The sequence below is a fragment of the Macrobrachium nipponense genome, chromosome 37 (assembly GCF_015104395.2).
Source record: "Macrobrachium nipponense isolate FS-2020 chromosome 37, ASM1510439v2, whole genome shotgun sequence".
NCBI lineage: Eukaryota > Metazoa > Arthropoda > Malacostraca > Decapoda > Palaemonidae > Macrobrachium > Macrobrachium nipponense.
In genome coordinates, this window is record NC_061097.1 from 12,094,107 (window position 1) to 12,101,606 (window position 7,500).

Here is a 7,500-nt window from a genome sequence, read left to right on the forward strand (position 1 = left end):
AATATACTAAAATTAAATTAATAAATAATAAAAAATCAATAAATAAGAAAATAAAATAAATTAAAAAAACTGAAAACTAAAATAGATAAATAAATAAATAAAACAATAAAAAGAAAGAGTAAATAACATAAAAATAAAATAAAACATAAATAAATAAAAAATAAATAAAGAATATATAACTAACTAAATAAAAAAGGATACATAAATAGAACAAAAAAATAAATAAATATTAATAAAATAAAAATAAATAAATAAAAAACTAATTAAATATAAATAATAAGAATAAATAAAATAAATCAATAATAAAAAATAAAAAATAAAATAATTTAAATAAATATATAACAATAACTAATAAAATAAAAAATAAATAGCAAAAAAATTAAATGTATAAATAATAAATAATTAATAAAATGTAAATAAATAAATAAAATACAAAATACAAAATAAAAATAAATAAAAATTAAATATATAAATAAATAAGTAAATATAAATAAAGAAATAAATAAATGAAAGTAATAAATAAATAAAAAATAAATGCATGAATAGATTAATAAATAAATAAAATAAATAATTAAATAAAAAAATAAATAAAAAATTAATTAAATAATTGAAAATAAATATATAATTAAACAAAAAGGAATGAATAAATAAAAAAAACAAATAAATATATAGGAAAAATAAATAATTAAGTTATTTAATAATTAAATCAAAATAAATAAATAAATAATTCAAAAATAAAATAAATAAATAGATAAATAATAAAAATAATAAATAAAAATAAAAATATCAATATATATATATATATATATATATATAGATATATATATATATATATATATATATATATATATATATAAACATAAATAAAATAATAAAAAAAATAAATAAATGAAAATGAATAAGTGAATAAATAAAAATACACAAATAAATAAATAAACGAAAATAAATGAATAATGAAAATAAATAAAATACATAACTGAATAAAATTAAACTAAAATAATAATAAACAATTAAAAATTAAAAATAAATAAAAATTAATACATCAATCAATACAAATAAAAATACAAATAAAAATAAAAAAATCAAAGTAAATAAGTAAATAAATTAATAAAATAAATTAAAATATGTATAAAAAATAAAAAGTAAAAAATAGAGATAAAGATATAACATTAAAGAAACTAAATAAGTAATTAAAATAAAAAATGAAATTAAAAATAAATAAAATAAAATAAATAAATAAATAAATAAAATATGAAAGAAAACTATGGAAATAATATATATGCTAACATAAACGAGAAAAAAAAAAATTAAGTAAATAAAAATATATGAATAAAATAAAAATTAATAAATAAATGAATAAATAAAAATAAAAAAATATATATAATAATAAATAAAAAAAATAAATAAAAATAAATGAATCAATCAAAACATATAAATGAAATAAACTAATAAACATAGATAAATGAAAAGAAGTAAATAAATAAATTAATTAAATTAATTAATATAAAAATAAAAATAAATAAATAATTACATAAAAATAAACAAAGAAAAATAAATAAATAAAAGTATATAGATGAATAAATAAATAAAAAAATAAATACATAAAAGTATATAGATGAATAAATAAATAAAAAATAAATAAATAAATAAAATAAATAATGAATGAATGCATAAGAATAAATAAATGAATAAAAATCAAACAAGTAAATCAAATAAAGAAATAAGAATAAGAAATTTAAAATAAATGAATTAAAAAAAAATAAGATTTTAAAAAAGATAAAATTAAAAATTAAAATTAATATAAATAAAAATAAGTAAAATAAATAAAAATAAAAAATAAAAATAAAAAATAAATAAATGTAATGAAATAAAAATTAAAAAATAAAATAAAATAAAACTTAAAATTAAATATTAAAAATTAAATGAAAAAAAATATCAATAAAAATAATTAAAGATGAATAAGGAACATTAATAAACTAAATACAAATAAAATAGAATTATCGATAAATCCAATAAAATAAATTAATTAATAAATAAATAAAAGTAAAAGATAAATAAATCAAATAAAAAGTAAACAATTAATAAAATACAATTAAATAAAATAAATTATTTAATAAATAATAAATAAATATATAAAATAAAATAGAATGGATCAAAATTAATAAAAAAATTTACATAAATGAAATTAATTTATAAACAATAAATAATAATTAATAAAAATATATAAACATAAATAAAATTAAAATAATTAAAAAAATAAACAAACTAAAAACAAATAAAATAATGAATAAGTAAATCAAAATTAATAAAGAAACAAATAAATTGAAAATTAATTTAAAATGAATAAAAATAAATAGATATATGAAGAAAATCAATAAAAATAAATAAATGTGTATATATATATATATATATACTATTTATATATATATATATATATATATATATAAAAATATAAAATATAAAAATAAATAAATAAAAAAAAAGAAATAAAAAATAAATAATAAAAAAAATAAAAATAAAAATAAACGGCTAAAAATTAATCAAATTAAAAAACATCAAATAAAAATGGCTAAGTAAATAAATGAAAAAATAATTAGAATAACATTAATAAAGGAATTTCTAATGAAATAAATAAAAATAAACAACATAACTCAAAAATTAGAAAAAGTCAATATAAGAATAAATATATGAAAGTAAATAAATAAAAAATAAGTAAATTGAGTAAAAAATATATAAATCAAATAAATAAAGATAAATAAAAAAGATAAATAATAAATAGTAAAAAAAAAAAAAAAATTTAAATAAACCATAAATTATACAAATATTATGAATGAAAATCAAAAATAAAAATAAATGAATAAAAATAAATAAGTAAATGAATTAAATAAAGATAAATAAATAAATAAACATATATATAAATAAAGTCAAAATAAATAAATGAAAATTGAAAAATCAATAAAAATATATAAGAAATAAAAATGAACTAAAAAAAAAATTTTTTAAATCAAATGAAAAATAAATAACTAAAGATAATAAATTAAATACATACTAAATAAATAATTAAAATAAATGAATAATAAATAAATAAATAAAAATAAATAAACTGAAATCAAATATACCAAATAAAGCCATAAATTGATAAATAAAAAAGATAAATGAAAATAAGTAGCTAAAAATGAAATTTAAATAATAATTCAATATTAAGTAAAATTAATAAATGAATAAATCAAACAAACTAAATTTGAATAAATAAAAATAAATAAGTAAAAATAGCTAACTAAATAACATAAAATTAAATAAATCAATCAAAATAGAATAAAGTAAAGAAATAAAAAACAATAAATAAATAAATAAATAAATACATCTAAGTAAATAATAAAATAAATAAATAAAATAAATACATCCTAAGTAAATAAATAAATTAAACTAAATTAAATTAAAAATACATAAATAAATAAATATATAAATTAAAAACAAATAAATTGATAGATAAATAAATGAAAATAAATAGCTAAAAATAAATATTATAAATAAAATAAATAAATTAAAAATACTAAGTGACTAAATAAAAAAGATTAATGAATCTTTAAAAATAAATAAATAAATAAATAAATAAATAAATGTATAAAAATAATTAAATACAAATAAATAAATAAGAGTAAATAAATCAATCAAAACAAATAAATATACAAATAAATAAAAATAAATAAATAAATAAAAATAAGTAAATGAATGAGAAAAAATATATATATAAAAACATATATATAGATAAATAATAAAATAATAAATAAAAATAAATAAATAAAATAAATAAAACAAATCAAAATAAGATATGAAAAATAAAAAAATAAATATATAAATAAAAATGAATAAATAAATAGAAATAAATAAATAACAAAATTAAATCATTAAAAATAAATAAATATATATATATATAAATGAAGCTAAATAAATAAAAAAAATAAATAAATAAATAAAAATAATAAATAAATAAACAAATTAAAATAATATTAATACAAATAAAAATAAATAAATAAGTACGCAAAAATAAATAGATATAAATAAATAGAAATAAACAAATAGTAATAAATAAATAAATAAAAATAAATAAATGAATAAATATATTAATAAACATAAATTGATAAATAAATAAATGAAAATAAATAGCTAAAAATAAATATATAATAAATAAATATAAATAAATAAATGAATAAATCAAAACATAAATGAATAAATAAAAATAAATAAATAAATAAATAATAAAAATAAGTAATAAATCAAAATAAATAAATAAATAAATAAATAAAAATAGTTAAATAAATAAATAAAAATAAATAAATCAATCAAAACGAATAAATAAAGAAATAAATAAATAAATAAATAAAATAAATAAATAAACTAAATAAATAAATAAATAAATAAATAAATAAATACATCTAAGTTAATAAATAAAATAAATAAATAAGTAAAAATACATAAATAAATAGATATATAAATAAAATATTAAATGATATATAAATAAATGAAAATAAATAAATAAAGATAATCAAATAAAAACAAACAAATGAAAATATATAAATGAAAATGAATAAATAAATAAAAAAAAATAAAAAAAATATAAAAATGAAAAATGAAATAAAATAAAAATAAATAAATTAGATATATAAATAAATATATGAATAAATAAAAATAAAATAAAATAATTATTAGAATAAATTAATAAATAATAAAAATAATTAAATAAATATATGAATAAATAAAAAATTAAATAAATAAATAATAATAAGTAAACATAAATAAATGAATAAAAAAATAATAAATAAAAATAAGGAGAAAATAAATAAAAAAAAATAAAAATGTAAAATTTTCAATAATACAAAAATAAACTTAAATAGATAAATAAATAAAAAAATAAAAAATAAAAAATAAAAGAATAAAAATAAAAAATGAAAATAAATAGATAAAGAAACTAAAAAAAAAATAAAAAAAAAAAAAGAATAAACAAATAAAAAATAAATAAATAAATAATAAATAAATAAATAAATAAATAAATAAATAAATAAATAAATAATAAATAAATAAATAAATAAATAAATAAATAAATAAATAAATAAATAAATATAAATAATAATAAATAAAAAATAGCAAAAATAAATAAATAAAAATGAATATATAAAATAGAAAATAAATCATTCAAGACAAATAAATAAATAAATAAGTCAAAAATAAATAAACTAAATTAAATAAAGTATATGAAAAAAAAAAAAATATAAATATATAAATAAACTAAACAAATAAATAAATAAAAAATAAATAAATTAAATTAAATCTTTAAAAATAAATAAATATATATAAATGAAACTAAATAAATAAACCAAAAAGTAAACAAATAAAGATAGATCAAACCTTAGATAAATAATAAAAATAAGTAATAAATAAAAATAAATCTAAATAAATAAATTCAAATAAATAACTAAATAAAAATAAATAGATATAAATAAAAGAAATAAATAAAGCAATAAATAATAAATAAAAATAAAAATAAATAAAAAATAAACAAATAAAAAAGAATTAATTAAGATGTAAAATAAATTTTTTTTTATAAATAAATAAAAATAAATAAAAAATTAAACAATTAAGCTAAGTCAAAAAAATAAATTCATAAAAAATAAGTAAATAAAAACAAATAAACAAAAACTAAATAGAACAAATAATAAAATAAAAACTTAATTAAAAATAAAATAGAAATACATAAATATAAACATAAATAAATAAAAATAAACTAAATAAATAAAAATATAAATAAATATTTAAATAAAAATTTTTTTAAAAAATACAATTTTAAAATGGAGACCAAAGGTAAAAAAAATCCATAATAAATAAAATAAAAAAATGAAAATAAATAAATTAGAAAATAGAAAAACAATAAATAAATTAAGTACATAAATAAGAATGAAGAAAGATATAGATACATAATTCAAATTACTTTATGAACTTAATTATATTTTAAATTGATTGTTCTATCTTTAGCCGTTTTTAATGATTTTTAAACAAAAAAGATTTTAAAATTTGGTACTAAAATTTTATTATTTTTCAAATGTTTTAGGTTAAATTCATAGTGCTTTTATAAAGCAATATTTGAAATAATTTTTTAAAACAAAATTCGTCAATAAAAAAATTCTAGTTTTAGCTTTTATTTTTTAAGAGGATTTTCATAATGATTGAAACAGAAAACAGCTAAGATGAAGCGAAAAAATCTTCAAAATATTTTGCAAAAATTTATATATTTGAAAAACTTTTTATTATAAATTCATTTCCCTATTTTTAGCCGATTAAATGATTTCTGAAACAAAATTCACTCAATGAATATATGCCTAAATAGTTAATTTTCTTATTTTTAGCAAATTTTCTAAATGCTTTTTGAAACAAAATCATCTATCAAAAATATGAATGAATTTTGGGATTTTCCACTCATTTTGATGGCTGATTTTTATTTCAAACACAAATGATAAAAATTCACCTAAAAAAGTTTTTTAAAATATTTCAGTTTTTTGCACAATATTTTGAGGTTTTTCTCTTTTTGTTGGCCTGCCTTTGTTTAAAAAATCATTATAAAAAATGAAAAAAACAAAAAACAAAATGAAACTAAAAAATGCTTAAAATATATATAAATTTGAATAACATATTTAGCGCATTTTAGTCCTCCTTTAGATGTGTGATTTTTGTTTTAAAAATCTTTTAAATAACCAGAAAATGTGATAAAAAAAACTTTAAAAAAATGTCTCAATTGTGGTACACAATTTCTGAGAGATTCTTTTCATTTTTTGATGCCAGATTTTGTGCCAAAAATCATCATAAAAATCACCTAAAAAGGAAAAAAAAATATAATATAACATTTATGAGTTTTGCACTCGTTTTAATACTGACTTATGTTTCCATAATCATATCGAAAATTACCTAAATCAGGACAATGAATATAACATAAAAAACTGTTTAAAAAATAAATAATTATGAACTAAATATTTTTGGGAGGTTTTTGGCATCTTTTGATGAATGATTTTTGCTTTTGTCTAAAAGTTTTGTTATATTCATTTTCATATTTTTATTAAATTATTTTTCAAATAAAAATCAGTTATCAAAATAAGTGCGAAAATTGTTAAAATACTGTATTTTTTTCGTTTCTTTTCCCCCCATTTTTTAGGGGATTTTCATATCGATTTTTCAAACAAAAAATAGCGAAACTAAAAAGGAAAATAAACTCAAAAATATTATGCAAAAATTTATATATATTTTTAAAACATTTTACGTTTTATTTCTAGGTGATTTTTAAAATAATTTTTGAAATAAAAATCAGTCATTAAAATGAGGTCAAAGCTATCAAAGATATTGTATTCAAATTAAATTATTTATTTTTAAAATTTTTTCTTATTCATTATTTATTTATTTTTAGACTGTTTTTTTCTTTTTAAAGTGATTGTTGAAACAAAAATTAGGCATCTT